The 27,143-nt window shown below is 37.8% G+C and overlaps 38 non-coding genes across 38 annotated transcripts; all 38 read left to right on the top strand.

The window, feature by feature from the left end:
• The first annotated feature begins 729 nt into the window (after positions 1 to 729).
• Positions 730 to 870, top strand: LOC146076572 (U4 spliceosomal RNA). Its single transcript, XR_014473972.1, has one exon. It is a non-coding gene; the product is annotated as a U4 spliceosomal RNA (small nuclear RNA).
• A 656-nt stretch (positions 871 to 1,526) lies between these two features.
• LOC146076632 (U4 spliceosomal RNA) lies at positions 1,527 to 1,667 on the top strand. The gene has a single exon (XR_014474032.1). It is a non-coding gene; the product is annotated as a U4 spliceosomal RNA (small nuclear RNA).
• A 652-nt stretch (positions 1,668 to 2,319) lies between these two features.
• On the top strand, positions 2,320 to 2,460 carry LOC146076525 (U4 spliceosomal RNA). Its single transcript, XR_014473925.1, has one exon. It is a non-coding gene; the product is annotated as a U4 spliceosomal RNA (small nuclear RNA).
• Positions 2,461 to 2,999: 539 nt separating this feature from the next.
• LOC146076479 (U4 spliceosomal RNA) lies at positions 3,000 to 3,140 on the top strand. The gene has a single exon (XR_014473879.1). It is a non-coding gene; the product is annotated as a U4 spliceosomal RNA (small nuclear RNA).
• A 537-nt stretch (positions 3,141 to 3,677) lies between these two features.
• LOC146076671 (U4 spliceosomal RNA) lies at positions 3,678 to 3,818 on the top strand. The gene has a single exon (XR_014474070.1). It is a non-coding gene; the product is annotated as a U4 spliceosomal RNA (small nuclear RNA).
• A 539-nt stretch (positions 3,819 to 4,357) lies between these two features.
• On the top strand, positions 4,358 to 4,498 carry LOC146076571 (U4 spliceosomal RNA). The gene has a single exon (XR_014473971.1). It is a non-coding gene; the product is annotated as a U4 spliceosomal RNA (small nuclear RNA).
• Positions 4,499 to 5,154: 656 nt separating this feature from the next.
• LOC146076478 (U4 spliceosomal RNA) lies at positions 5,155 to 5,295 on the top strand. The gene has a single exon (XR_014473878.1). It is a non-coding gene; the product is annotated as a U4 spliceosomal RNA (small nuclear RNA).
• A 654-nt stretch (positions 5,296 to 5,949) lies between these two features.
• LOC146076717 (U4 spliceosomal RNA) lies at positions 5,950 to 6,090 on the top strand. The gene has a single exon (XR_014474115.1). It is a non-coding gene; the product is annotated as a U4 spliceosomal RNA (small nuclear RNA).
• A 654-nt stretch (positions 6,091 to 6,744) lies between these two features.
• On the top strand, positions 6,745 to 6,885 carry LOC146076670 (U4 spliceosomal RNA). The gene has a single exon (XR_014474069.1). It is a non-coding gene; the product is annotated as a U4 spliceosomal RNA (small nuclear RNA).
• A 539-nt stretch (positions 6,886 to 7,424) lies between these two features.
• LOC146076628 (U4 spliceosomal RNA) lies at positions 7,425 to 7,565 on the top strand. The gene has a single exon (XR_014474028.1). It is a non-coding gene; the product is annotated as a U4 spliceosomal RNA (small nuclear RNA).
• Positions 7,566 to 8,221: 656 nt separating this feature from the next.
• On the top strand, positions 8,222 to 8,362 carry LOC146076477 (U4 spliceosomal RNA). The gene has a single exon (XR_014473877.1). It is a non-coding gene; the product is annotated as a U4 spliceosomal RNA (small nuclear RNA).
• A 537-nt stretch (positions 8,363 to 8,899) lies between these two features.
• LOC146076759 (U4 spliceosomal RNA) lies at positions 8,900 to 9,043 on the top strand. Its single transcript, XR_014474157.1, has one exon. It is a non-coding gene; the product is annotated as a U4 spliceosomal RNA (small nuclear RNA).
• Positions 9,044 to 9,580: 537 nt separating this feature from the next.
• Positions 9,581 to 9,721, top strand: LOC146076769 (U4 spliceosomal RNA). Its single transcript, XR_014474167.1, has one exon. It is a non-coding gene; the product is annotated as a U4 spliceosomal RNA (small nuclear RNA).
• Positions 9,722 to 10,375: 654 nt separating this feature from the next.
• On the top strand, positions 10,376 to 10,516 carry LOC146076526 (U4 spliceosomal RNA). Its single transcript, XR_014473926.1, has one exon. It is a non-coding gene; the product is annotated as a U4 spliceosomal RNA (small nuclear RNA).
• Positions 10,517 to 11,055: 539 nt separating this feature from the next.
• On the top strand, positions 11,056 to 11,196 carry LOC146076476 (U4 spliceosomal RNA). The gene has a single exon (XR_014473876.1). It is a non-coding gene; the product is annotated as a U4 spliceosomal RNA (small nuclear RNA).
• Positions 11,197 to 11,733: 537 nt separating this feature from the next.
• On the top strand, positions 11,734 to 11,877 carry LOC146076668 (U4 spliceosomal RNA). The gene has a single exon (XR_014474067.1). It is a non-coding gene; the product is annotated as a U4 spliceosomal RNA (small nuclear RNA).
• A 537-nt stretch (positions 11,878 to 12,414) lies between these two features.
• On the top strand, positions 12,415 to 12,555 carry LOC146076494 (U4 spliceosomal RNA). The gene has a single exon (XR_014473894.1). It is a non-coding gene; the product is annotated as a U4 spliceosomal RNA (small nuclear RNA).
• Positions 12,556 to 13,092: 537 nt separating this feature from the next.
• Positions 13,093 to 13,233, top strand: LOC146076519 (U4 spliceosomal RNA). The gene has a single exon (XR_014473919.1). It is a non-coding gene; the product is annotated as a U4 spliceosomal RNA (small nuclear RNA).
• Positions 13,234 to 13,770: 537 nt separating this feature from the next.
• LOC146076691 (U4 spliceosomal RNA) lies at positions 13,771 to 13,911 on the top strand. Its single transcript, XR_014474090.1, has one exon. It is a non-coding gene; the product is annotated as a U4 spliceosomal RNA (small nuclear RNA).
• A 537-nt stretch (positions 13,912 to 14,448) lies between these two features.
• On the top strand, positions 14,449 to 14,589 carry LOC146076365 (U4 spliceosomal RNA). Its single transcript, XR_014473766.1, has one exon. It is a non-coding gene; the product is annotated as a U4 spliceosomal RNA (small nuclear RNA).
• A 537-nt stretch (positions 14,590 to 15,126) lies between these two features.
• On the top strand, positions 15,127 to 15,267 carry LOC146076474 (U4 spliceosomal RNA). The gene has a single exon (XR_014473874.1). It is a non-coding gene; the product is annotated as a U4 spliceosomal RNA (small nuclear RNA).
• A 537-nt stretch (positions 15,268 to 15,804) lies between these two features.
• On the top strand, positions 15,805 to 15,945 carry LOC146076364 (U4 spliceosomal RNA). The gene has a single exon (XR_014473765.1). It is a non-coding gene; the product is annotated as a U4 spliceosomal RNA (small nuclear RNA).
• A 537-nt stretch (positions 15,946 to 16,482) lies between these two features.
• On the top strand, positions 16,483 to 16,623 carry LOC146076648 (U4 spliceosomal RNA). The gene has a single exon (XR_014474047.1). It is a non-coding gene; the product is annotated as a U4 spliceosomal RNA (small nuclear RNA).
• A 537-nt stretch (positions 16,624 to 17,160) lies between these two features.
• LOC146076647 (U4 spliceosomal RNA) lies at positions 17,161 to 17,301 on the top strand. Its single transcript, XR_014474046.1, has one exon. It is a non-coding gene; the product is annotated as a U4 spliceosomal RNA (small nuclear RNA).
• Positions 17,302 to 17,913: 612 nt separating this feature from the next.
• On the top strand, positions 17,914 to 18,054 carry LOC146076362 (U4 spliceosomal RNA). Its single transcript, XR_014473763.1, has one exon. It is a non-coding gene; the product is annotated as a U4 spliceosomal RNA (small nuclear RNA).
• A 537-nt stretch (positions 18,055 to 18,591) lies between these two features.
• On the top strand, positions 18,592 to 18,732 carry LOC146076552 (U4 spliceosomal RNA). The gene has a single exon (XR_014473952.1). It is a non-coding gene; the product is annotated as a U4 spliceosomal RNA (small nuclear RNA).
• Positions 18,733 to 19,269: 537 nt separating this feature from the next.
• On the top strand, positions 19,270 to 19,410 carry LOC146076361 (U4 spliceosomal RNA). The gene has a single exon (XR_014473762.1). It is a non-coding gene; the product is annotated as a U4 spliceosomal RNA (small nuclear RNA).
• A 537-nt stretch (positions 19,411 to 19,947) lies between these two features.
• Positions 19,948 to 20,088, top strand: LOC146076646 (U4 spliceosomal RNA). Its single transcript, XR_014474045.1, has one exon. It is a non-coding gene; the product is annotated as a U4 spliceosomal RNA (small nuclear RNA).
• A 537-nt stretch (positions 20,089 to 20,625) lies between these two features.
• Positions 20,626 to 20,766, top strand: LOC146076645 (U4 spliceosomal RNA). Its single transcript, XR_014474044.1, has one exon. It is a non-coding gene; the product is annotated as a U4 spliceosomal RNA (small nuclear RNA).
• A 537-nt stretch (positions 20,767 to 21,303) lies between these two features.
• LOC146076473 (U4 spliceosomal RNA) lies at positions 21,304 to 21,444 on the top strand. Its single transcript, XR_014473873.1, has one exon. It is a non-coding gene; the product is annotated as a U4 spliceosomal RNA (small nuclear RNA).
• A 537-nt stretch (positions 21,445 to 21,981) lies between these two features.
• Positions 21,982 to 22,122, top strand: LOC146076360 (U4 spliceosomal RNA). The gene has a single exon (XR_014473761.1). It is a non-coding gene; the product is annotated as a U4 spliceosomal RNA (small nuclear RNA).
• A 537-nt stretch (positions 22,123 to 22,659) lies between these two features.
• LOC146076624 (U4 spliceosomal RNA) lies at positions 22,660 to 22,800 on the top strand. Its single transcript, XR_014474024.1, has one exon. It is a non-coding gene; the product is annotated as a U4 spliceosomal RNA (small nuclear RNA).
• A 537-nt stretch (positions 22,801 to 23,337) lies between these two features.
• Positions 23,338 to 23,478, top strand: LOC146076359 (U4 spliceosomal RNA). Its single transcript, XR_014473760.1, has one exon. It is a non-coding gene; the product is annotated as a U4 spliceosomal RNA (small nuclear RNA).
• Positions 23,479 to 24,015: 537 nt separating this feature from the next.
• Positions 24,016 to 24,156, top strand: LOC146076644 (U4 spliceosomal RNA). The gene has a single exon (XR_014474043.1). It is a non-coding gene; the product is annotated as a U4 spliceosomal RNA (small nuclear RNA).
• Positions 24,157 to 24,808: 652 nt separating this feature from the next.
• LOC146076551 (U4 spliceosomal RNA) lies at positions 24,809 to 24,949 on the top strand. Its single transcript, XR_014473951.1, has one exon. It is a non-coding gene; the product is annotated as a U4 spliceosomal RNA (small nuclear RNA).
• A 537-nt stretch (positions 24,950 to 25,486) lies between these two features.
• On the top strand, positions 25,487 to 25,627 carry LOC146076515 (U4 spliceosomal RNA). The gene has a single exon (XR_014473915.1). It is a non-coding gene; the product is annotated as a U4 spliceosomal RNA (small nuclear RNA).
• Positions 25,628 to 26,164: 537 nt separating this feature from the next.
• On the top strand, positions 26,165 to 26,305 carry LOC146076642 (U4 spliceosomal RNA). The gene has a single exon (XR_014474041.1). It is a non-coding gene; the product is annotated as a U4 spliceosomal RNA (small nuclear RNA).
• Positions 26,306 to 26,842: 537 nt separating this feature from the next.
• On the top strand, positions 26,843 to 26,983 carry LOC146076489 (U4 spliceosomal RNA). Its single transcript, XR_014473889.1, has one exon. It is a non-coding gene; the product is annotated as a U4 spliceosomal RNA (small nuclear RNA).
• Positions 26,984 to 27,143: the final 160 nt, after the last annotated feature.

The raw sequence follows: 27,143 nt of genomic DNA, 5'->3' as shown, positions 1-27,143 counted from the left end.
TTTGTAAAGGAAAGATGTGTTGGAGTTAGTCTATTTTCTTGAATCTTCTGTATGTGAAAAACCACAATTACATCCGTGTCTTCCAGTTGCTGATTTTGAAGATTGGTTTAGAGATTAGTGTTTTGAATAAGACGTGTTGGAGTTAGTCTATTTTCTTGCATCTTCTGTATATGAAAAAACACAATTACATCCCTGTCTTCCAGTTGCTGATTTTGAAGATTGATGTAGAGATTAGTGTTTTTATCTGGAGATGTTCCAGAATTTTTGAATGCATTGTCATGCAAATTGGAGATAAATTCCTTACAATTTTTGCTACCAGAGTGTGAGATATGAAAAAGCACTTGGGAACAGAAAATACGGTACTTATGTATTATCTGGACTCCCATGTTAAATGCACCCGATTTTTCATACCCCTACTATCCAACTACGCATGGAGTTGATTTTATATAGTGTGGCGAGCGCAGCGAGCCACCGTGCCCGAAGCGTGGTGAGCGCAGCGAGCCCCGCGAGGGGACGCGGTCTCATAAGAAAAACGGGAGTCCAGATATTACATAAGTACCGAAAATACAATTTCCTTGAAATCATCACCCAGGAAGGTTTTGCCAGGTCTTGGACTCATTAGCATATACATTCCCATAATCCACTGCTCCTAGCCAGAGACTGTTTGTCTAACCATGTTGTAATGAGTTCTCTGTTGCACATGCTGATTGCTCCAGCCAAGCACCTATCAACTTTGCGCAGTGGCATTATCATAGCTTATGAGGTCAAACCGAGGCGTGATTATTGCTAGTTGAAAACTTTACCCAATACCCTGCCATGATGACTTGCAATATAGTCAGCATTGGCAATTTTTGCTAGTCTCCCAGGAGACTATAAGATTTTGTAAAGGAAAGATGTGTTGGAGTTAGTCTATTTTCTTGAATCTTCTGTATGTGAAAAACCACAATTACATCCGTGTCTTCCAGTTGCTGATTTTGAAGATTGGTTTAGAGATTAGTGTTTTGAATAAGACGTGTTGGAGTTAGTCTATTTTCTTGCATCTTCTGTATATGAAAAACCACAATTACATCCGTGTCTTCCAGTTGCTGATTTTGAAGATTGATGTAGAGATTAGTGTTTTTAATAAGACGTGTTGGAGTTAGTCTATTTTCTTGCATCTTCTGTATATGAAAAACCACAATTACATCCGTGTCTTCCAGTTGCTGATTTTGAAGATTGATGTAGAGATTAGTGTTTTTATCTCTGTTTATCTGGAGATGTTCCAGAATTTTTGAATGCATTGTCATGCAAATTTGGGATAAATTCCTTACAATTTTTGCTACCAGAGTGTGAGATATGAAAAAGCACTTGGGAACAGAAAATACAATTTCCTTGAAGTCATCACCCAGGAAGGTTTTGCCAGGTCTTGGACTCATTAGCATATACATTCCCATAATCCACTGCTCCTAGCCAGAGACTGTTTGTCTAGCCATGGTTGTAATGAGTTCTCTGTTGCACATGCTGATTGCTCCAGCCAAGCACCTATCAACTTTGTGCAGTGGCATTATCATAGCTTATGAGGTCAAACCGAGGCGTGATTATTGCTAGTTGAAAACTTTACCCAACACCCTGCCATGATGACTTGCAATATAGTCAGCATTGGCAATTTTTGCTAGTCTCCCAGGAGACTATAAGATTTTGTAAAGGAAAGATGTGTTGGAGTTAGTCTATTTTTTTGAATCTTCTGTATGTGGAAAACCACAATTGACTGTGTTTTAGTTGCTGATTTTGAAGATTGGTTTAGAGATTAGTGTTTTGAATAAGACATGTTGAAGTTAGTCTATTTTCTTGCATCTTCTGTATATGAAAAACCACAATTACATCCGTGTCTTCCAGTTGCTGATTTTGAAGATTGATGTAGAGATGAGTGTTTTTAATAAGACGTGTTGGAGTTAGTCTATTTTCTTGCATCTTCTGTATATGAAAAACCACAATTACATCCGTGTCTTCCAGTTTCTGATTTTGAAGATTGATGTAGAGATTAGTGTTTTTATCTCTGTTTATCTGGAGATGTTCCAGAATTTTTGAATGCATTGTCATGCAAATTGGAGATAAATTCCTTACAATTTTTGCTACCAGAGTGTGAGATATGAAAAAGCACTTGGGAACAGAAAATACAATTTCCTTGAAGTCATCACCCAGGAAGGTTTTGCCAGGTCTTGGACTCATTAGCATATACATTCCCATAATCCACTGCTCCTAGCCAGAGACTGTTTGTCTAGCCATGGTTGTAATGAGTTCTCTGTTGCACATGCTGATTGCTCCAGCCAAGCACCTATCAACTTTGCGCAGTGGCATTATCATAGCTTATGAGGTCAAACCGAGGCGTGATTATTGCTAGTTGAAAACTTTACCCAATACCCCGCTATGATGACTTGCAATATAGTCAGCATTGGCAATTTTTGCTAGTCTCCCAAGAGACTATAAGATTTTGTAAAGGAAAGATGTGTTGGAGTTAGTCTATTTTCTTGAATCTTCTGTATGTGAAAAACCACAATTACATCCGTGTCTTCCAGTTGCTGATTTTGAAGATTGGTTTAGAGATTAGTGTTTTTAATAAGATGTGTTGGAGTTAGTCTATTTTCTTGCATCTTCTGTATATGAAAAACCACAATTACATCCCTGTCTTCCAGTTGCTGATTTTGAAGATTGATGTAGAGATTAGTGTTTTTATCTCTGTTTATCTGGAGATGTTCCAGAATTTTTGAATGCATTGTCATGCAAATTTGGGATAAATTCCTTACAATTTTTGCTACCAGAGTGTGAGATATGAAAAAGCACTTGGGAACAGAAAATACAATTTCCTTGAAGTCATCACCCAGGAAGGTTTTGCCAGGTCTTGGACTCATTAGCATATACATTCCCATAATCCACTGCTCCTAGCCAGAGACTGTTTGTCTAGCCATGGTTGTAATGAGTTCTCTGTTGCACATGCTGATTGCTCCAGTCAAGCACCTATCAACTTTGCGCAGTGGCATTATCATAGCTTATGAGGTCAAACCGAGGCGTGATTATTGCTAGTTGAAAACTTTACCCAATACCCCGCCATGATGACTTGCAATATAGTCAGCATTGGCAATTTTTGCTAGTCTCCCAGGAGACTATAAGATTTTGTAAAGGAAAGATGTGTTGGAGTTAGTCTATTTTCTTGAATCTTCTGTATGTGAAAAACCACAATTGACTGTGTCTTCCAGTTGCTGATTTTGAAGATTGGTTTAGAGATTAGTGTTTTTAATAAGACGTGTTGGAGTTAGTCTATTTTCTTGCATCTTCTGTATATGAAAAACCGTAATTACATCCGTGTCTTCCAGTTGCTGATTTTGAAGATTGATGTAGAGATTAGTGTTTTTATCTCTGTTTATCTGGAGATGTTCCAGAATTTTTGAATGCATTGTCATGCAAATTGGAGATAAATTCCTTACAATTTTTGGTACCAGAGTGTGAGATATGAAAAAGCACTTGGGAACAGAAAATACAATTTCCTTGAAGTCATCACCCAGGAAGGTTTTGCCAGGTCTTGAACTCATTAGCATATAAATTCCCATAATGCACTGCTCCTAGCCAGAGACTGTTTGTCTAGCCATGGTTGTAATGAGTTCTCTGTTGCACATGCTGATTGCTCCAGCCAAGCACCAATCAACTTTGCGCAGTGGCATTATCATAGCTTATGAGGTCAAACTGAGGCGTGATTATTGCTAGTTGAAAACTTTACCCAATACCCCGCTATGATGACTTGCAATATAGTCAGCATTGGCAATTTTTGCTAGTCTCCCAGGAGACTATAAGATTTTGTAAAGGAAAGATGTGTTGGAGTTAGTCTATTTTCTTGAATCTTCTGTATGTGAAAAACCACAATTACATCCGTGTCTTCCAGTTGCTGATTTTGAAGATTGGTTTAGAGATTAGTGTTTTTAATAAGATGTGTTGGAGTTAGTCTATTTTCTTGCATCTTCTGTATATGAAAAACCACAATTACATCCCTGTCTTCCAGTTGCTGATTTTGAAGATTGTAGTAGAGATTAGTGTTTTTATCTCTGTTTATCTGGAGATGTTCCAGAATTTTTTAATGCATTGTCATGCAAATTTGGGATAAATTCCTTACAATTTTTGCTACCAGAGTGTGAGATATGAAAAAGCACTTGGGAACAGAAAATACAATTTCCTTGAAGTCATCACCCAGGAAGGTTTTGCCAGGTCTTGGACTCATTAGCATATACATTCCCATAATCCACTGCTCCTAGCCAGAGACTGTTTGTCTAACCATGGTTGTAATGAGTTCTCTGTTGCACATGCTGATTGCTCCAGCCAAGCACCTATCAACTTTGCGCAGTGGCATTATCATAGCTTATGAGGTCAAACCGAGGCGTGATTATTGCTAGTTGAAAACTTTACCCAATACCCTGCCATGATGACTTGCAATATAGTCAGCATTGGCAATTTTTGCTAGTCTCCCAGGAGACTATGAGATTTTGTAAAGGAAAGATGTGTTGGAGTTAGTCTATTTTCTTGAATCTTCTGTATGTGAAAAACCACAATTACATCCGTGTCTTCCAGTTGCTGATTTTGAAGATTGGTTTAGAGATTAGTGTTTTGAATAAGACGTGTTGGAGTTAGTCTATTTTCTTGCATCTTCTGTATATGAAAAACCACAATTACATCCGTGTCTTCCAGTTGCTGATTTTGAAGATTGATGTAGAGATTAGTGTTTTTAATAAGATGTGTTGGAGTTAGTCTATTTTCTTGCATCTTCTGTATATGAAAAAACACAATTACATCCCTGTCTTCCAGTTGCTGATTTTGAAGATTGATGTAGAGATTAGTGTTTTTATCTCTGTTTATCTGGAGATGTTCCAGAATTTTTGAATGCATTGTCATGCAAATTGGAGATAAATTCCTTACAATTTTTGCTACCAGAGTGTGAGATATGAAAAAGCACTTGGGAACAGAAAATACAATTTCCTTGAAGTCATCACCCAGGAAGGTTTTGCCAGGTCTTGGACTCATTAGCATATACATTCGCATAATCCACTGCTCCTAGCCAGAGACTGTTTGTCTAGCCATGGTTGTAATGAGTTCTCTGTTGCACATGCTGATTGCTCCAGTCAAGCACCTATCAACTTTGCGCAGTGGCATTATCATAGCTTATGAGGTCAAACCGAGGCGTGATTATTGCTAGTTGAAAACTTTACCCAATACCCCGCCATGATGACTTGCAATATAGTCAGCATTGGCAATTTTTGCTAGTCTCCCAGGAGACTATAAGATTTTGTAAAGGAAAGATGTGTTGGAGTTAGTCTATTTTTTTGAATCTTCTGTATGTGGAAAACCACAATTGACTGTGTCTTCCAGTTGCTGATTTTGAAGATTGGTTTAGAGATTAGTGTTTTGAATAAGACATGTTGAAGTTAGTCTATTTTCTTGCATCTTCTGTATATGAAAAACCACAATTACATCCGTGTCTTCCAGTTGCTGATTTTGAAGATTGATGTAGAGATGAGTGTTTTTAATAAGACGTGTTGGAGTTAGTCTATTTTCTTGCATCTTCTGTATATGAAAAACCACAATTACATCCGTGTCTTCCAGTTTCTGATTTTGAAGATTGATGTAGAGATTAGTGTTTTTATCTCTGTTTATCTGGAGATGTTCCAGAATTTTTGAATGCATTGTCATGCAAATTGGAGATAAATTCCTTACAATTTTTGCTACCAGAGTGTGAGATATGAAAAAGCACTTGGGAACAGAAAATACAATTTCCTTGAAGTCATCACCCAGGAAGGTTTTGCCAGGTCTTGGACTCATTAGCATATACATTCCCATAATCCACTGCTCCTAGCCAGAGACTGTTTGTCTAGCCATGGTTGTAATGAGTTCTCTGTTGCACATGCTGATTGCTCCAGCCAAGTACCTATCAACTTTGCGCAGTGGCATTATCATAGCTTATGAGGTCAAACCGAGGCGTGATTATTGCTAGTTGAAACCTTTACCCAATACCCCGCTATGATGACTTGCAATATAGTCAGCATTGGCAATTTTTGCTAGTCTCCCAAGAGACTATAAGATTTTGTAAAGGAAAGATGTGTTGGAGTTAGTCTATTTTCTTGAATCTTCTGTATGTGAAAAACCACAATTACATCCGTGTCTTCCAGTTGCTGATTTTGAAGATTGGTTTAGAGATTAGTGTTTTTAATAAGATGTGTTGGAGTTAGTCTATTTTCTTGCATCTTCTGTATATGAAAAACCACAATTGACTGTGTCTTCCAGTTGCTGATTTTGAAGATTGGTTTAGAGATTAGTGTTTTTAATAAGACGTGTTGGAGTTAGTCTATTTTCTTGCATCTTCTGTATATGAAAAACCGTAATTACATCCGTGTCTTCCAGTTGCTGATTTTGAAGATTGATGTAGAGATTAGTGTTTTTATCTCTGTTTATCTGGAGATGTTCCAGAATTTTTGAATGCATTGTCATGCAAATTGGAGATAAATTCCTTACAATTTTTGGTACCAGAGTGTGAGATATGAAAAAGCACTTGGGAACAGAAAATACAATTTCCTTGAAGTCATCACCCAGGAAGGTTTTGCCAGGTCTTGAACTCATTAGCATATAAATTCCCATAATGCACTGCTCCTAGCCAGAGACTGTTTGTCTAGCCATGGTTGTAATGAGTTCTCTGTTGCACATGCTGATTGCTCCAGCCAAGCACCAATCAACTTTGCGCAGTGGCATTATCATAGCTTATGAGGTCAAACTGAGGCGTGATTATTGCTAGTTGAAAACTTTACCCAATACCCCGCTATGATGACTTGCAATATAGTCAGCATTGGCAATTTTTGCTAGTCTCCCAGGAGACTATAAGATTTTGTAAAGGAAAGATGTGTTGGAGTTAGTCTATTTTCTTGAATCTTCTGTATGTGAAAAACCACAATTACATCCGTGTCTTCCAGTTGCTGATTTTGAAGATTGGTTTAGAGATTAGTGTTTTTAATAAGATGTGTTGGAGTTAGTCTATTTTCTTGCATCTTCTGTATATGAAAAACCACAATTACATCCCTGTCTTCCAGTTGCTGATTTTGAAGATTGATGTAGAGATTAGTGTTTTTATCTCTGTTTATCTGGAGATGTTCCAGAATTTTTGAATGCATTGTCATGCAAATTTGGGATAAATTCCTTACAATTTTTGCTACCAGAGTGTGAGATATGAAAAAGCACTTGGGAACAGAAAATACAATTTCCTTGAAGTCATCACCCAGGAAGGTTTTGCCAGGTCTTGGACTCATTAGCATATACATTCCCATAATCCACTGCTCCTAGCCAGAGACTGTTTGTCTAACCATGGTTGTAATGAGTTCTCTGTTGCACATGCTGATTGCTCCAGCCAAGCACCTATCAACTTTGCGCAGTGGCATTATCATAGCTTATGAGGTCAAACCGAGGCGTGATTATTGCTAGTTGAAAACTTTATCCAATACCCTGCCATGATGACTTGCAATATAGTCAGCATTGGCAATTTTTGCTAGTCTCCCAGGAGACTATGAGATTTTGTAAAGGAAAGATGTGTTGGAGTTAGTCTATTTTCTTGAATCTTCTGTATGTGAAAAACCACAATTACATCCGTGTCTTCCAGTTGCTGATTTTGAAGATTGGTTTAGAGATTAGTGTTTTGAATAAGACGTGTTGGAGTTAGTCTATTTTCTTGCATCTTCTGTATATGAAAAACCACAATTACATCCGTGTCTTCCAGTTGCTGATTTTGAAGATTGATGTAGAGATTAGTGTTTTTAATAAGATGTGTTGGAGTTAGTCTATTTTCTTGCATCTTCTGTATATGAAAAAACACAATTACATCCCTGTCTTCCAGTTGCTGATTTTGAAGATTGATGTAGAGATTAGTGTTTTTATCTCTGTTTATCTGGAGATGTTCCAGAATTTTTGAATGCATTGTCATGCAAATTGGAGATAAATTCCTTACAATTTTTGCTACCAGAGTGTGAGATATGAAAAAGCACTTGGGAACAGAAAATACAATTTCCTTGAAGTCATCACCCAGGAAGGTTTTGCCAGGTCTTGGACTCATTAGCATATACATTCGCATAATCCACTGCTCCTAGCCAGAGACTGTTTGTCTAGCCATGGTTGTAATGAGTTCTCTGTTGCACATGCTGATTGCTCCAGTCAAGCACCTATCAACTTTGCGCAGTGGCATTATCATAGCTTATGAGGTCAAACCGAGGCGTGATTATTGCTAGTTGAAAACTTTACCCAATACCCCGCCATGATGACTTGCAATATAGTCAGCATTGGCAATTTTTGCTAGTCTCCCAGGAGACTATAAGATTTTGTAAAGGAAAGATGTGTTGGAGTTAGTCTATTTTCTTGAATCTTCTGTATGTGAAAAACCACAATTGACTGTGTCTTCCAGTTGCTGATTTTGAAGATTGGTTTAGAGATTAGTGTTTTTAATAAGACGTGTTGGAGTTAGTCTATTTTCTTGCATCTTCTGTATATGAAAAACCGTAATTACATCCGTGTCTTCCAGTTGCTGATTTTGAAGATTGATGTAGAGATTAGTGTTTTTATCTCTGTTTATCTGGAGATGTTCCAGAATTTTTGAATGCATTGTCATGCAAACTGGAGATAAATTCCTTACAATTTTTGCTACCAGAGTGTGAGATATGAAAAAGCACTTGGGAACAGAAAATACAATTTCCTTGAAGTCATCACCCAGGAAGGTTTTGCCAGGTCTTGAACTCATTAGCATATAAATTCCCATAATGCACTGCTCCTAGCCAGAGACTGTTTGTCTAGCCATGGTTGTAATGAGTTCTCTGTTGCACATGCTGATTGCTCCAGCCAAGCACCAATCAATTTTGCGCAGTGGCATTATCATAGCTTATGAGGTCAAACTGAGGCGTGATTATTGCTAGTTGAAAACTTTACCCAATACCCCGCCATGATGACGACTTGCAATATAGTCAGCATTGGCAATTTTTGCTAGTCTCCCAGGAGACTATAAGATTTTGTAAAGGAAAGATGTGTTGGAGTTAGTCTATTTTTTTGAATCTTCTGTATGTGAAAAACCACAATTGACTGTGTCTTCCAGTTGCTGATTTTGAAGATTGGTTTAGAGATTAGTGTTTTGAATAAGACGTGTTGGAGTTAGTCTATTTTCTTGCATCTTCTGTATATGAAAAACCACAATTACATCCGTGTCTTCCAGTTGCTGATTTTGAAGATTGATGTAGAGATTAGTGTTATTATCTCTGTTTATCTGGAGATTTTCCAGAATTTTTGAATGCATTGTCATGCAAATTGGAGATAAATTCCTTACAATTTTTGCTACCAGAGTGTGAGATATGAAAAAGCACTGGGGAACAGCAAATACAATTTCCTTGAAGTCATCACCCAGGAAGGTTTTGCCAGGTCTTGGACTCATTAGCATATACATTCCCATAATCCACTGCTCCTAGCCAGAGACTGTTTGTCTAGCCATGGTTGTAATGAGTTCTCTGTTGCACATGCTGATTGCTCCAGCCAAGCACCTATCAACTTTGCGCAGTGGCATTATCATAGCTTATGAGGTCAAACCGCGGCGTGATTATTGCTAGTTGAAAACTTTACCCAATACCCCACCATGATGACTTGCAATATAGTCAGCATTGGCAATTTTTGCTAGTCTCCCAGGAGACTATAAGATTTTGTAAAGGAAAGATGTGTTGGAGTTAGTCTATTTTCTTGAATCTTCTCTATGTGAAAAACCACAATTGACTGTGTCTTCCAGTTGCTGATTTTGAAGATTGGTTTAGAGATTAGTGTTTTTAATAAGACGCGTTGGAGTTAGTCTATTTTCTTGCATCTTCTGTATATGAAAAACCACAATTACATCCGTGTCTTCCAGTTGCTGATTTTGAAGATTGATGTAGAGATTAGTGTTTTTAATAAGACGTGTTGGAGTTAGTCTATTTTCTTGCATCTTCTGTATATGAAAAACCACAATTACATCCGTGTCTTCCAGTTGCTGATTTTGAAGATTGATGTAGAGATTAGTGTTTTTATCTCTGTTTATCTGGAGATGTTCCAGAATTTTTGAATGCATTGTCATGCAAATTTGGGATAAATTCCTTACAATTTTTGCTACCAGAGTGTGAGATATGAAAAAGCACTTGGGAACAGAAAATACAATTTCCTTGAAGTCATCACCCAGGAAGGTTTTGCCAGGTCTTGGACTCATTAGCATATACATTCCCATAATCCACTGCTCCTAGCCAGAGACTGTTTGTCTAACCATGGTTGTAATGAGTTCTCTGTTGCACATGCTGATTGCTCCAGCCAAGCACCTATCAACTTTGCGCAGTGGCATTATCATAGCTTATGAGGTCAAACCGAGGCATGATTATTGCTAGTTGAAAACTTTACCCAATACCCTGCCATGATGACTTGCAATATAGTCAGCATTGGCAATTTTTGCTAGTCTCCCAGGAGACTATGAGATTTTGTAAAGGAAAGATGTGTTGGAGTTAGTCTATTTTCTTGAATCTTCTGTATGTGAAAAACCACAATTACATCCGTGTCTTCCAGTTGCTGATTTTGAAGATTGGTTTAGAGATTAGTGTTTTGAATAAGACGTGTTGGAGTTAGTCTATTTTCTTGCATCTTCTGTATATGAAAAAACACAATTACATCCCTGTCTTCCAGTTGCTGATTTTGAAGATTGATGTAGAGATTAGTGTTTTTATCTCTGTTTATCTGGAGATGTTCCAGAATTTTTGAATGCATTGTCATGCAAATTGGAGATAAATTCCTTACAATTTTTGCTACCAGAGTGTGAGATATGAAAAAGCACTTGGGAACAGAAAATACAATTTCCTTGAAGTCATCACCCAGGAAGGTTTTGCCAGGTCTTGGACTCATTAGCATATACATTCGCATAATCCACTGCTCCTAGCCAGAGACTGTTTGTCTAGCCATGGTTGTAATGAGTTCTCTGTTGCACATGCTGATTGCTCCAGTCAAGCACCTATCAACTTTGCGCAGTGGCATTATCATAGCTTATGAGGTCAAACCGAGGCGTGATTATTGCTAGTTGAAAACTTTACCCAATACCCCGCCATGATGACTTGCAATATAGTCAGCATTGGCAATTTTTGCTAGTCTCCCAGGAGACTATAAGATTTTGTAAAGGAAAGATGTGTTGGAGTTAGTCTATTTTCTTGAATCTTCTGTATGTGAAAAACCACAATTGACTGTGTCTTCCAGTTGCTGATTTTGAAGATTGGTTTAGAGATTAGTGTTTTTAATAAGACGTGTTGGAGTTAGTCTATTTTCTTGCATCTTCTGTATATGAAAAACCGTAATTACATCCGTGTCTTCCAGTTGCTGATTTTGAAGATTGATGTAGAGATTAGTGTTTTTATCTCTGTTTATCTGGAGATGTTCCAGAATTTTTGAATGCATTGTCATGCAAACTGGAGATAAATTCCTTACAATTTTTGCTACCAGAGTGTGAGATATGAAAAAGCACTTGGGAACAGAAAATACAATTTCCTTGAAGTCATCACCCAGGAAGGTTTTGCCAGGTCTTGAACTCATTAGCATATAAATTCCCATAATGCACTGCTCCTAGCCAGAGACTGTTTGTCTAGCCATGGTTGTAATGAGTTCTCTGTTGCACATGCTGATTGCTCCAGCCAAGCACCAATCAACTTTGCGCAGTGGCATTATCATAGCTTATGAGGTCAAACTGAGGCGTGATTATTGCTAGTTGAAAACTTTACCCAATACCCCGCCATGATGACGACTTGCAATATAGTCAGCATTGGCAATTTTTGCTAGTCTCCCAGGAGACTATAAGATTTTGTAAAGGAAAGATGTGTTGGAGTTAGTCTATTTTTTTAAATCTTCTGTATGTGAAAAACCACAATTGACTGTGTCTTCCAGTTGCTGATTTTGAAGATTGGTTTAGAGATTAGTGTTTTGAATAAGACGTGTTGGAGTTAGTCTATTTTCTTGCATCTTCTGTATATGAAAAACCACAATTACATCCGTGTCTTCCAGTTGCTGATTTTGAAGATTGATGTAGAGATTAGTGTTTTTATCTCTGTTTATCTGGAGATGTTCCAGAATTTTTGAATGCATTGTCATGCAAATTGGAGATAAATTCCTTACAATTTTTGCTACCAGAGTGTGAGATATGAAAAAGCACTTGGGAACAGAAAATACAATTTCCTTGAAGTCATCACCTAGGAAGGTTTTGCCAGGTCTTGGACTCATTAGCATATACATTCCCATAATCCACTGCTCCTAGCCAGAGACTGTTTGTCTAGCCATGGTTGTAATGAGTTCTCTGTTGCACATGCTGATTGCTCCAGCCAAGCACCTATCAACTTTGCGCAGTGGCATTATCATAGCTTATGAGGTCAAACCGAGGCGTGATTATTGCTAGTTGAAAACTTTACCCAATGCCCCGCCATGATGACTTGCAATATAGTCAGCATTGGCAATTTTTGCTAGTCTCCCAGGAGACTATAAGATTTTGTAAAGGAAAGATGTGTTGGAGTAAGTCTATTTTTTTGAATCTTCTGTATGTGAAAAACCACAATTGACTGTGTCTTCCAGTTGCTGATTTTGAAGATTGGTTTAGAGATTAGTGTTTTGAATAAGACGTGTTGGAGTTAGTCTATTTTCTTGCATCTTCTGTATATGAAAAACCACAATTACATCCGTGTCTTCCAGTTGCTGATTTTGAAGATTGATGTAGAGATTAGTGTTTTTATCTCTGTTTATCTGGAGATGTTCCAGAATTTTTGAATGCATTGTCATGCAAATTGGAGATAAATTCCTTACAATTTTTGCTACCAGAGTGTGAGATATGAAAAAGCACTTGGGAACAGAAAATACAATTTCCTTGAAGTCATCACCCAGGAAGGTTTTGCCAGGTCTTGGACTCATTAGCATTTACATTCCCATAATCCACTGCTCCTAGCCAGAGACTGTTTGTCTAGCCATGGTTGTAATGAGTTCTCTGTTGCACATGCTAATTGCTCCAGCCAAGCACCTATCAACTTTGCGCAGTGGCATTATCATAGCTAATGAGGTCAAACCGAGGCGTGATTATTGCTAGTTGAAAACTTTACCCAATACCCCGCCATGATGACTTGCAATATAGTCAGCATTGGCAATTTTTGCTAGTCTCCCAGAAGACTATAAGATTTTGTAAAGGAAAGATGTGTTGGAGTTAGTCTATTTTCTTGAATCTTCTGTATGTGAAAAACCACAATTGACTGTGTCTTCCAGTTGCTGATTTTGAAGATTGGTTTAGAGATTAGTGTTTTTAATAAGATGTGTTGGAGTTAGTCTATTTTCTTGCATCTTCTGTATATGAAAAACCACAATTACATCCGTGTCTTCCAGTTGCTGATTTTGAAGATTGATGTAGAGATTAGTGTTTTTATCTCTGTTTATCTGGAGATGTTCCAGAATTTTTGAATGCATTGTCATGCAAATTTGGGATAAATTCCTTACAATTTTTGCTGCCAGAGTGTGAGATATGAAAAAGCACTTGGGAACAGAAAATACAATTTCCTTGAAGTCATCACCCAGGAAGGTTTTGCCAGGTCTTGGACTCATTAGCATATACATTCCCATAATCCACTGCTCCTAGCCAGAGACTGTTTGTCTAGCCATGGTTGTAATGAGTTCTCTGTTGCACATGCTGATTGCTCCAGCCAAGCACCTATCAACTTTGCGCAGTGGCATTATAATAGCTTATGAGGTCAAACCGAGGCGTGATTATTGCTAGTTGAAAACTTTACCCAATACCCCGCCATGATGACTTGCAATATAGTCAGCATTGGCAATTTTTGCTAGTCTCCCAGGAGACTATAAGATTTTGTAAAGGAAAGATGTGTTGGAGTTAGTCTATTTTTTTGAATCTTCTGTATGTGAAAAACCACAATTGACTGTGTCTTCCAGTTGCTGATTTTGAAGATTGGTTTAGAGATTAGTGTTTTGAATAAGACATGTTGGAGTTAGTCTATTTTCTTGCATCTTCTGTATATGAAAAACCACAATTACATCCGTGTCTTCCAGTTGCTGATTTTGAAGATTGATGTAGAGATTAGTGTTTTTATCTCTGTTTATCTGGAGATGTTCCAGAATTTTTGAATGCATTGTCATGCAAATTGGAGATAAATTCCTTACAATTTTTGCTACCAGAGTGTGAGATATGAAAAAGCACTTGGGAACAGAAAATACAATTTCCTTGAAGTCATCACCCAGGAAGGTTTTGCCAGGTCTTGGACTCATTAGCATTTACATTCCCATAATCCACTGCTCCTAGCCAGAGACTGTTTGTCTAGCCATGGTTGTAATGAGTTCTCTGTTGCACATGCTAATTGCTCCAGCCAAGCACCTATCAACTTTGCGCAGTGGCATTATCATAGCTAATGAGGTCAAACCGAGGCGTGATTATTGCTAGTTGAAAACTTTACCCAATACCCCGCCATGATGACTTGCAATATAGTCAGCATTGGCAATTTTTGCTAGTCTCCCAGGAGACTATAAGATTTTGTAAAGGAAAGATGTGTTGGAGTTAGTCTATTTTCTTGAATCTTCTGTATTTGAAAAACCACAATTGACTGTGTCTTCCAGTTGCTGATTTTGAAGATTGGTTTAGAGATTAGTGTTTTTAATAAGATGTGTTGGAGTTAGTCTATTTTCTTGCATCTTCTGTATATGAAAAACCACAATTACATCCGTGTCTTCCAGTTGCTGATTTTGAAGATTGATGTAGAGATTAGTGTTTTTATCTCTGTTTATCTGGAGATGTTCCAGAATTTTTGAATGCATTGTCATGCAAATTTGGGATAAATTCCTTACAATTTTTGCTACCAGAGTGTGAGATATGAAAAAGCACTTGGGAACAGAAAATACAATTTCCTTGAAGTCATCACCCAGGAAGGTTTTGCCAGGTCTTGGACTCATTAGCATATACATTCCCATAAACCACTGCTCCTAGCCAGAGACTGTTTGTCTAGCCATGGTTGTAATGAGTTCTCTGTTGCACATGCTGATTGCTCCAGCCAAGCACCTAACAACTTTGCGCAGTGGCATTATCATAGCTTATGAGGTCAAACCGAGGCGTGATTATTGCTAGTTGAAAACTTTACCCAATACCCCGCCATGATGACTTGCAATATAGTCAGCATTGGCAATTTTTGCTAGTCTCCCAGGAGACTATAAGATTTTGTAAAGGAAAGATGTGTTGGAGTTAGTCTATTTTCTTGAATCTTCTGTATGTGAAAAACCACAATTGACTGTGTCTTCCAGTTGCTGATTTTGAAGATTGGTTTAGAGATTAGTGTTTTTAATAAGACGTGTTGGAGTTAGTCTATTTTCTTGCATCTTCTGTATATGAAAAACCACAATTACATCCGTGTCTTCCAGTTGCTGATTTTGAAGATTGATGTAGAGATTAGTGTTTTTATCTCTGTTTATCTGGATATGTTCCAGAATTTTTGAATGCATTGTCATGCAAATTGGAGATAAATTCCTTACAATTTTTGCTACCAGAGTGTGAGATATGAAAAAGCACTTGGGAACAGAAAATACAATTTCCTTGAAGTCATCACCCAGGAAGGTTTTGCCAGGTCTTGGACTCATTAGCATTTACATTCCCATAATCCACTGCTCCTAGCCAGAGACTGTTTGTCTAGCCATGGTTGTAATGAGTTCTCTGTTGCACATGCTAATTGCTCCAGCCAAGCACCTATCAACTTTGCGCAGTGGCATTATCATAGCTAATGAGGTCAAACCGAGGCGTGATTATTGCTAGTTGAAAACTTTACCCAATACCCCGCCATGATGACTTGCAATATAGTCAGCATTGGCAATTTTTGCTAGTCTCCCAGGAGACTATAAGATTTTGTAAAGGAAAGATGTGTTGGAGTTAGTCTATTTTCTTGAATCTTCTGTATGTGAAAAACCACAATTGACTGTGTCTTCCAGTTGCTGATTTTGAAGATTGGTTTAGAGATTAGTGTTTTTAATAAGATGTGTTGGAGTTAGTCTATTTTCTTGCATCTTCTGTATATGAAAAACCACAATTACATCCGTGTCTTCCAGTTGCTGATTTTGAAGATTGATGTAGAGATTAGTGTTTTTATCTCTGTTTATCTGGAGATGTTCCAGAATTTTTGAATGCATTGTCATGCAAATTTGGGATAAATTCCTTACAATTTTTGCTACCAGAGTGTGAGATATGAAAAAGCACTTGGGAACAGAAAATACAATTTCCTTGAAGTCATCACCCAGGAAGGTTTTGCCAGGTCTTGGACTCATTAGCATATACATTCCCATAATCCACTGCTCCTAGCCAGAGACTGTTTGTCTAGCCACGGTTGTAATGAGTTCTCTGTTGCACATGCTGATTGCTCCAGCCAAGCACCTATCAACTTTGCGCAGTAGCATTATCATAGCTTATGAGGTCAAACCGAGGCGTGATTATTGCTAGTTGAAAACTTTACCCAATACCCCGCCATGATGACTTGCAATATAGTCAGCATTGGCAATTTTTGCTAGTCTCCCAGGAGACTATAAGATTTTGTAAAGGAAAGATGTGTTGGAGTTAGTCTATTTTCTTGAATCTTCTGTATGTGAAAAACCACAATTGACTGTGTCTTCCAGTTGCTGATTTTGAAGATTGGTTTAGAGATTAGTGTTTTTAATAAGATGTGTTGGAGTTAGTCTATTTTCTTGCATCTTCTGTATATGAAAAACCACAATTACATCCGTGTCTTCCAGTTGCTGATTTTGAAGATTGATGTAGAGATTAGTGTTTTTATCTCTGTTTATCTGGAGATGTTCCAGAATTTTTGAATGCATTGTCATGCAAATTTGGGATAAATTCCTTACAATTTTTGCTACCAGAGTGTGAGATATGAAAAAGCACTTGGGAACAGAAAATACAATTTCCTTGAAGTCATCACCCAGGAAGGTTTTGCCAGGTCTTGGACTCATTAGCATATACATTCCCATAATCCACTGCTCCTAGCCAGAGACTGTTTGTCTAGCCATGGTTGTAATGAGTTCTCTGTTGCACATGCTGATTGCTCCAGCCAAGCACCTATCAACTTTGCGCAGTAGCATTATCATAGCTTATGAGGTCAAACCGAGGCGTGATTATTGCTAGTTGAAAACTTTACCCAATACCCCGCCATGATGACTTGCAATATAGTCAGCATTGGCAATTTTTGCTAGTCTCCCAGGAGACTACAAGATTTTGTAAAGGAAAGATGTGTTGGAGTTAGTCTATTTTCTTGAATCTTCTGTATGTGAAAAACCACAATTGACTGTGTCTTCCAGTTGCTGATTTTGAAGATTGGTTTAGAGATTAATGTTTTGAATAAGATGTGTTGGAGTTAGTCTATTTTCTTCCAGTTGCTGATTTTGAAGATTGGTTTAGAGATTAGTGTTTTTAATAAGACGTGTTGGAGTTAGTCTATTTTCTTGCATCTTCTGTATATGAAAAACCACAATTACATCCGTGTCTTCCAGTTGCTGATTTTGAAGATTGATGTAGAGATTAGTGTTTTTATCTCTGTTTATCTGGAGATGTTCCAGAATTTTTGAATGCATTGTCATGCAAATTGGAGATAAATTCCTTACAATTTTTGCTACCAGAGTGTGAGATATGAAAAAGCACTTGGGAACAGAAAATACAATTTCCTTGAAGTCATCACCCAGGAAGGTTTTGCCAGGTCTTGGACTCATTAGCATTTACATTCCCATAATCCACTGCTCCTAGCCAGAGACTGTTTGTCTAGCCATGGTTGTAATGAGTTCTCTGTTGCACATGCTAATTGCTCCAGCCAAGCACCTATCAACTTTGCGCAGTGGCATTATCATAGCTAATGAGGTCAAACCGAGGCGTGATTATTGCTAGTTGAAAACTTTACCCAATACCCCGCCATGATGACTTGCAATATAGTCAGCATTGGCAATTTTTGCTAGTCTCCCAGGAGACTATAAGATTTTGTAAAGGAAAGATGTGTTGGAGTTAGTCTATTTTCTTGAATCTTCTGTATGTGAAAAACCACAATTGACTGTGTCTTCCAGTTGCTGATTTTGAAGATTGGTTTAGAGATTAGTGTTTTTAATAAGATGTGTTGGAGTTAGTCTATTTTCTTGCATCTTCTGTATATGAAAAACCACAATTACATCCGTGTCTTCCAGTTGCTGATTTTGAAGATTGATGTAGAGATTAGTGTTTTTATCTCTGTTTATCTGGAGATGTTCCAGAATTTTTGAATGCATTGTCATGCAAATTTGGGATAAATTCCTTACAATTTTTGCTACCAGAGTGTGAGATATGAAAAAGCACTTGGGAACAGAAAATACAATTTCCTTGAAGTCATCACCCAGGAAGGTTTTGCCAGGTCTTGGACTCATTAGCATATACATTCCCATAATCCACTGCTCCTAGCCAGAGACTGTTTGTCTAGCCATGGTTGTAATGAGTTCTCTGTTGCACATGCTGATTGCTCCAGCCAAGCACCTATCAATTTTGCGCAGTGGCATTATCATAGCTTATGAGGTCAAACCGAGGCGTGATTATTGCTAGTTGAAAACTTTACCCAATACCCCGCCATGATGACTTGCAATATAGTCAGCATTGGCAATTTTTGCTAGTCTCCCAGGAGACTATAAGATTTTGTAAAGGAAAGATGTGTTGGAGTTAGTCTATTTTCTTGAATCTTCTGTATGTGAAAAACCACAATTGACTGTGTCTTCCAGTTGCTGATTTTGAAGATTGGTTTAGAGATTAGTGTTTTTAATAAGACGTGTTGGAGTTAGTCTATTTTCTTGCATCTTCTGTATATGAAAAACCACAATTACATCCGTGTCTTCCAGTTGCTGATTTTGAAGATTGATGTAGAGATTAGTGTTTTTATCTCTGTTTATCTGGATATGTTCCAGAATTTTTGAATGCATTGTCATGCAAATTGGAGATAAATTCCTTACAATTTTTGCTACCAGAGTGTGAGATATGAAAAAGCACTTGGGAACAGAAAATACAATTTCCTTGAAGTCATCACCCAGGAAGGTTTTGCCAGGTCTTGGACTCATTAGCATTTACATTCCCATAATCCACTGCTCCTAGCCAGAGACTGTTTGTCTAGCCATGGTTGTAATGAGTTCTCTGTTGCACATGCTAATTGCTCCAGCCAAGCACCTATCAACTTTGCGCAGTGGCATTATCATAGCTAATGAGGTCAAACCGAGGCGTGATTATTGCTAGTTGAAAACTTTACCCAATACCCCGCCATGATGACTTGCAATATAGTCAGCATTGGCAATTTTTGCTAGTCTCCCAGGAGACTATAAGATTTTGTAAAGGAAAGATGTGTTGGAGTTAGTCTATTTTCTTGAATCTTCTGTATGTGAAAAACCACAATTGACTGTGTCTTCCAGTTGCTGATTTTGAAGATTGGTTTAGAGATTAGTGTTTTTAATAAGATGTGTTGGAGTTAGTCTATTTTCTTGCATCTTCTGTATATGAAAAACCACAATTACATCCGTGTCTTCCAGTTGCTGATTTTGAAGATTGATGTAGAGATTAGTGTTTTTATCTCTGTTTATCTGGAGATGTTCCAGAATTTTTGAATGCATTGTCATGCAAATTTGGGATAAATTCCTTACAATTTTTGCTACCAGAGTGTGAGATATGAAAAAGCACTTGGGAACAGAAAATACAATTTCCTTGAAGTCATCACCCAGGAAGGTTTTGCCAGGTCTTGGACTCATTAGCATATACATTCCCATAATCCACTGCTCCTAGCCAGAGACTGTTTGTCTAGCCACGGTTGTAATGAGTTCTCTGTTGCACATGCTGATTGCTCCAGCCAAGCACCTATCAACTTTGCGCAGTAGCATTATCATAGCTTATGAGGTCAAACCGAGGCGTGATTATTGCTAGTTGAAAACTTTACCCAATACCCCGCCATGATGACTTGCAATATAGTCAGCATTGGCAATTTTTGCTAGTCTCCCAGGAGACTATAAGATTTTGTAAAGGAAAGATGTGTTGGAGTTAGTCTATTTTCTTGAATCTTCTGTATGTGAAAAACCACAATTGACTGTGTCTTCCAGTTGCTGATTTTGAAGATTGGTTTAGAGATTAGTGTTTTTAATAAGATGTGTTGGAGTTAGTCTATTTTCTTGCATCTTCTGTATATGAAAAACCACAATTACATCCGTGTCTTCCAGTTGCTGATTTTGAAGATTGATGTAGAGATTAGTGTTTTTATCTCTGTTTATCTGGAGATGTTCCAGAATTTTTGAATGCATTGTCATGCAAATTTGGGATAAATTCCTTACAATTTTTGCTACCAGAGTGTGAGATATGAAAAAGCACTTGGGAACAGAAAATACAATTTCCTTGAAGTCATCACCCAGGAAGGTTTTGCCAGGTCTTGGACTCATTAGCATATACATTCCCATAATCCACTACTCCTAGCCAGAGACTGTTTGTCTAGCCATGGTTGTAATGAGTTCTCTGTTGCACATGCTGATTGCTCCAGCCAAGCACCTATCAACTTTGCGCAGTAGCATTATCATAGCTTATGAGGTCAAACCGAGGCGTGATTATTGCTAGTTGAAAACTTTACCCAATACCCCGCCATGATGACTTGCAATATAGTCAGCATTGGCAATTTTTGCTAGTCTCCCAGGAGACTATAAGATTTTGTAAAGGAAAGATGTGTTGGAGTTAGTCTATTTTCTTGAATCTTCTGTATGTGAAAAACCACAATTGACTGTGTCTTCCAGTTGCTGATTTTGAAGATTGGTTTAGAGATTAGTGTTTTTAATAAGACGTGTTGGAGTTAGTCTATTTTCTTGCATCTTCTGTATATGAAAAACCACAATTACATCCGTGTCTTCCAGTTGCTGATTTTGAAGATTGATGTAGAGATTAGTGTTTTTATCTCTGTTTATCTGGATATGTTCCAGAATTTTTGAATGCATTGTCATGCAAATTTGGGATAAATTCCTTACAATTTTTGCTACCAGAGTGTGAGATATGAAAAAGCACTTGGGAACAGAAAATACAATTTCCTTGAAGTCATCACCCAGGAAGGTTTTGCCAGGTCTTGGACTCATTAGCATATACATTCCCATAATCCACTGCTCCTAGCCAGAGACTGTTTGTCTAGCCATGGTTGTAATGAGTTCTCTGTTGCACATGCTGATTGCTCCAGCCAAGCACCTATCAACTTTGCGCAGTGGCATTATCATAGCTTATGAGGTCAAACCGAGGCGTGATTATTGCTAGTTGAAAACTTTACCCAATACCCCGCCATGATGACTTGCAATATAGTCAGCATTGGCAATTTTTGCTAGTCTCCCAGGAGACTATAAGATTTTGTAAAGGAAAGATGTGTTGGAGTTAGTCTATTTTCTTGAATCTTCTGTATGTGAAAAACCACAATTGACTGTGTCTTCCAGTTGCTGATTTTGAAGATTGGTTTAGAGATTAGTGTTTTTAATAAGACGTGTTGGAGTTAGTCTATTTTCTTGCATCTTCTGTATATGAAAAACCACAATTACATCCGTGTCTTCCAGTTGCTGATTTTGAAGATTGATGTAGAGATTAGTGTTTTTATCTCTGTTTATCTGGAGATGTTCCAGAATTTTTGAATGCATTGTCATGCAAATTGGAGATAAATTCCTTACAATTTTTGCTACCAGAGTGTGAGATATGAAAAAGCACTTGGGAACAGAAAATACAATTTCCTTGAAGTCATCACCCAGGAAGGTTTTGCCAGGTCTTGGACTCATTAGCATTTACATTCCCATAATCCACTGCTCCTAGCCAGAGACTGTTTGTCTAGCCATGGTTGTAATGAGTTCTCTGTTGCACATGCTAATTGCTCCAGCCAAGCACCTATCAACTTTGCGCAGTGGCATTATCATAGCTAATGAGGTCAAACCGAGGCGTGATTATTGCTAGTTGAAAACTTTACCCAATACCCCGCCATGATGACTTGCAATATAGTCAGCATTGGCAATTTTTGCTAGTCTCCCAGGAGACTATAAGATTTTGTAAAGGAAAGATGTGTTGGAGTTAGTCTATTTTCTTGAATCTTCTGTATGTGAAAAACCACAATTGACTGTGTCTTCCAGTTGCTGATTTTGAAGATTGGTTTAGAGATTAGTGTTTTTAATAAGATGTGTTGGAGTTAGTCTATTTTCTTGCATCTTCTGTATATGAAAAACCACAATTACATCCGTGTCTTCCAGTTGCTGATTTTGAAGATTGATGTAGAGATTAGTGTTTTTATCTCTGTTTATCTGGAGATGTTCCAGAATTTTTGAATGCATTGTCATGCAAATTTGGGATAAATTCCTTACAATTTTAGCTACCAGAGTGTGAGATATGAAAAAGCACTTGGGAACAGAAAATACAATTTCCTTGAAGTCATCACCCAGGAAGGTTTTGCCAGGTCTTGGACTCATTAGCATATACATTCCCATAATCCACTGCTCCTAGCCAGAGACTGTTTGTCTAGCCATGGTTGTAATGAGTTCTCTGTTGCACATGCTGATTGCTCCAGCCAAGCACCTATCAACTTTGCGCAGTGGCATTATCATAGCTTATGAGGTCAAACTGAGGCGTGATTATTGCTAGTTGAAAACTTTACCCAATACCCCGCCATGATGACTTGCAATATAGTCAGCATTGGCAATTTTTGCTAGTCTCCCAGGAGACTATAAGATTTTGTAAAGGAAAGATGTGTTGGAGTTAGTCTATTTTCTTGAATCTTCTGTATGTGAAAAACCACAATTGACTGTGTCTTCCAGTTGCTGATTTTGAAGATTGGTTTAGAGATTAGTGTTTTTAATAAGACGTGTTGGAGTTAGTCTATTTTCTTGCATCTTCTGTATATGAAAAACCACAATTACATCCGTGTCTTCCAGTTGCTGATTTTGAAGATTGATATAGAGATTAGTGTTTTTATCTCTGTTTATCTGGATATGTTCCAGAATTTTTGAATGCATTGTCATGCAAATTGGAGATAAATTCCTTACAATTTTTGCTACCAGAGTGTGAGATATGAAAAAGCACTTGGGAACAGAAAATACAATTTCCTTGAAGTCATCACCCAGGAAGGTTTTGCCAGGTCTTGGACTCATTAGCATTTACATTCCCATAATCCACTGCTCCTAGCCAGAGACTGTTTGTCTAGCCATGGTTGTAATGAGTTCTCTGTTGCACATGCTAATTGCTCCAGCCAAGCACCTATCAACTTTGCGCAGTGGCATTATCATAGCTAATGAGGTCAAACCGAGGCGTGATTATTGCTAGTTGAAAACTTTACCCAATACCCCGCCATGATGACTTGCAATATAGTCAGCATTGGCAATTTTTGCTAGTCTCCCAGGAGACTATAAGATTTTGTAAAGGAAAGATGTGTTGGAGTTAGTCTATTTTCTTGAATCTTCTGTATGTGAAAAACCACAATTGACTGTGTCTTCCAGTTGCTGATTTTGAAGATTGGTTTAGAGATTAGTGTTTTTAATAAGATGTGTTGGAGTTAGTCTATTTTCTTGCATCTTCTGTATATGAAAAACCACAATTACATCCGTGTCTTCCAGTTGCTGATTTTGAAGATTGATGTAGAGATTAGTGTTTTTATCTCTGTTTATCTGGAGATGTTCCAGAATTTTTGAATGCATTGTCATGCAAATTTGGGATAAATTCCTTACAATTTTTGCTACCAGAGTGTGAGATATGAAAAAGCACTTGGGAACAGAAAATACAATTTCCTTGAAGTCATCACCCAGGAAGGTTTTGCCAGGTCTTGGACTCATTAGCATATACATTCCCATAATCCACTGCTCCTAGCCAGAGACTGTTTGTCTAGCCACGGTTGTAATGAGTTCTCTGTTGCACATGCTGATTGCTCCAGCCAAGCACCTATCAACTTTGCGCAGTAGCATTATCATAGCTTATGAGGTCAAACCGAGGCGTGATTATTGCTAGTTGAAAACTTTACCCAATACCCCGCCATGATGACTTGCAATATAGTCAGCATTGGCAATTTTTGCTAGTCTCCCAGGAGACTATAAGATTTTGTAAAGGAAAGATGTGTTGGAGTTAGTCTATTTTCTTGAATCTTCTGTATGTGAAAAACCACAATTGACTGTGTCTTCCAGTTGCTGATTTTGAAGATTGGTTTAGAGATTAGTGTTTTTAATAAGATGTGTTGGAGTTAGTCTATTTTCTTGAATCTTCTGTTTGTGAAAAACCACAATTGACTGTGTCTTCCAGTTGCTGATTTTGAAGATTGGTTTAGAGATTAGTGTTTTTAATAAGACGTGTTGGAGTTAGTCTATTTTCTTGCATCTTCTGTATATGAAAAACCACAATTACATCCGTGTCTTCCAGTTGCTGATTTTGAAGATTGATGTAGAGATTAGTGTTTTTATCTCTGTTTATCTGGAGATGTTCCAGAATTTTTGAATGCATTGTCATGCAAATTGGAGATAAATTCCTTACAATTTTTGCTACCAGAGTGTGAGATATGAAAAAGCACTTGGGAACAGAAAATACAATTTCCTTGAAGTCATCACCCAGGAAGGTTTTGCCAGGTCTTGGACTCATTAGCATATACATTCCCATAATCCACTGCTCCTAGCCAGAGACTGTTTGTCTAGCCATGGTTGTAATGAGTTCTCTGTTGCACATGCTGATTGCTCCAGCCAAGCACCTATCAACTTTGCGCAGTGGCATTATCATAGCTTATGAGGTCAAACTGAGGCGTGATTATTGCTAGTTGAAAACTTTACCCAATACCCCGCCATGATGACTTGCAATATAGTCAGCATTGGCAATTTTTGCTAGTCTCCTAGGAGACTATAAGATTTTGTAAAGGAAAGATGTGTTGGAGTTAGTCTATTTTCTTGAATCTTCTGTATGTGAAAAACCACAATTGACTGTGTCTTCCAGTTGCTGATTTTGAAGATTGGTTTAGAGATTAGTGTTTTTAATAAGACGTGTTGGAGTTAGTCTATTTTCTTGCATCTTCTGTATATGAAAAAACGCAGTTACATCCGTGTCTTCCAGTTGCTGATTTTGAAGATTGATGTAGAGATTAGTGTTTTTATCTCTGTTTATCTGGAGATGTTCCAGAATTTTTGAATGCATTGTCATGCAAATTGGAGATAAATTCCTTACAATTTTTGCTACCAGAGTGTGAGATATGAAAAAGCACTTGGGAACAGAAAATACAATTTCCTTGAAGTCATCACCCAGGAAGGTTTTGCCAGGTCTTGGACTCATTAGCATATACATTCCCATAAACCACTGCTCCTAGCCAGAGACTGTTTGTCTAGCCATGGTTGTAATGAGTTCTCTGTTGCACATGCTGATTGCTCCAGCCAAGCACCTATCAACTTTGAGCAGTGGCATTATCATAGCTTATGAGGTCAAACCGAGGCGTGATTATTGCTAGTTGAAAACTTTACCCAATACCCCGCCATGATGACTTGCAATATAGTCAGCATTGGCAATTTTTGCTAGTCTCCCAGGAGACTATAAGATTTTGTAAAGGAAAGATGTGTTGGAGTTAGTCTATTTTCTTGAATCTTCTGTATGTGAAAAACCACAATTGACTGTGTCTTCCAGTTGCTGATTTTGAAGATTGGTTTAGAGATTAGTGTTTTTAATAAGATGTGTTGGAGTTAGTCTATTTTCTTGCATCTTCTGTATATGAAAAACCACAATTACATCCGTGTCTTCCAGTTGCTGATTTTGAAGATTGATGTAGAGATTAGTGTTTTTATCTCTGTTTATCTGGAGATGTTCCAGAATTTTTGAATGCATTGTCATGCAAATTTGGGATAAATTCCTTACAATTTTTGCTACCAGAGTGTGAGATATGAAAAAGCACTTGGGAACAGAAAATACAATTTCCTTGAAGTCATCACCCAGGAAGGTTTTGCCAGGTCTTGGACTCATTAGCATATACATTCCCATAATCCACTGCTCCTAGCCAGAGACTGTTTGTCTAGCCATGGTTGTAATGAGTTCTCTGTTGCACATGCTGATTGCTCCAGCCAAGCACCTATCAACTTTGCGCAGTAGCATTATCATAGCTTATGAGGTCAAACCGAGGCGTGATTATTGCTAGTTGAAAACTTTACCCAATACCCCGCCATGATGACTTGCAATATAGTCAGCATTGGCAATTTTTGCTAGTCTCCCAGGAGACTATAAGATTTTGTAAAGGAAAGATGTGTTGGAGTTAGTCTATTTTCTTGAATCTTCTGTATGTGAAAAACCACAATTGACTGTGTCTTCCAGTTGCTGATTTTGAAGATTGGTTTAGAGATTAGTGTTTTTAATAAGACGTGTTGGAGTTAGTCTATTTTCTTGCATCTTCTGTATATGAAAAACCACAAATACATCCGTGTCTTCCAGTTGCTGATTTTGAAGATTGATGTAGAGATTAGTGTTTTTATCTCTGTTTATCTGGAGATGTTCCAGAATTTTTGAATGCATTGTCATGCAAATTGGAGATAAATTCCTTACAATTTTTGCTACCAGAGTGTGAGATATGAAAAAGCACTTGGGAACAGAAAATACAATTTCCTTGAAGTCATCACCCAGGAAGGTTTTGCCAGGTCTTGGACTCATTAGCATTTACATTCCCATAATCCACTGCTCCTAGCCAGAGACTGTTTGTCTAGCCATGGTTGTAATGAGTTCTCTGTTGCACATGCTAATTGCTCCAGCCAAGCACCTATCAACGTTGCGCAGTGGCATTATCATAGCTAATGAGGTCAAACCGAGGCGTGATTATTGCTAGTTGAAAACTTTACCCAATACCCCGCCATGATGACTTGCAATATAGTCAGCATTGGCAATTTTTGCTAGTCTCCCAGGAGACTATAAGATTTTGTAAAGGAAAGATGTGTTGGAGTTAGTCTATTTTCTTGAATCTTCTGTATGTGAAAAACCACAATTGACTGTGTCTTCCAGTTGCTGATTTTGAAGATTGGTTTAGAGATTAGTGTTTTTAATAAGATGTGTTGGAGTTAGTCTATTT

Source organism: Crinia signifera, chromosome 4, assembly GCF_055691185.1.
Source record: "Crinia signifera chromosome 4, ASM5569118v1, whole genome shotgun sequence".
Taxonomy (NCBI): Eukaryota; Metazoa; Chordata; class Amphibia; order Anura; family Myobatrachidae; genus Crinia; species Crinia signifera.
The sequence above is the reverse complement of the archived record's forward strand: the minus strand, read 5'-3'. Positions and strand labels throughout refer to the sequence as shown.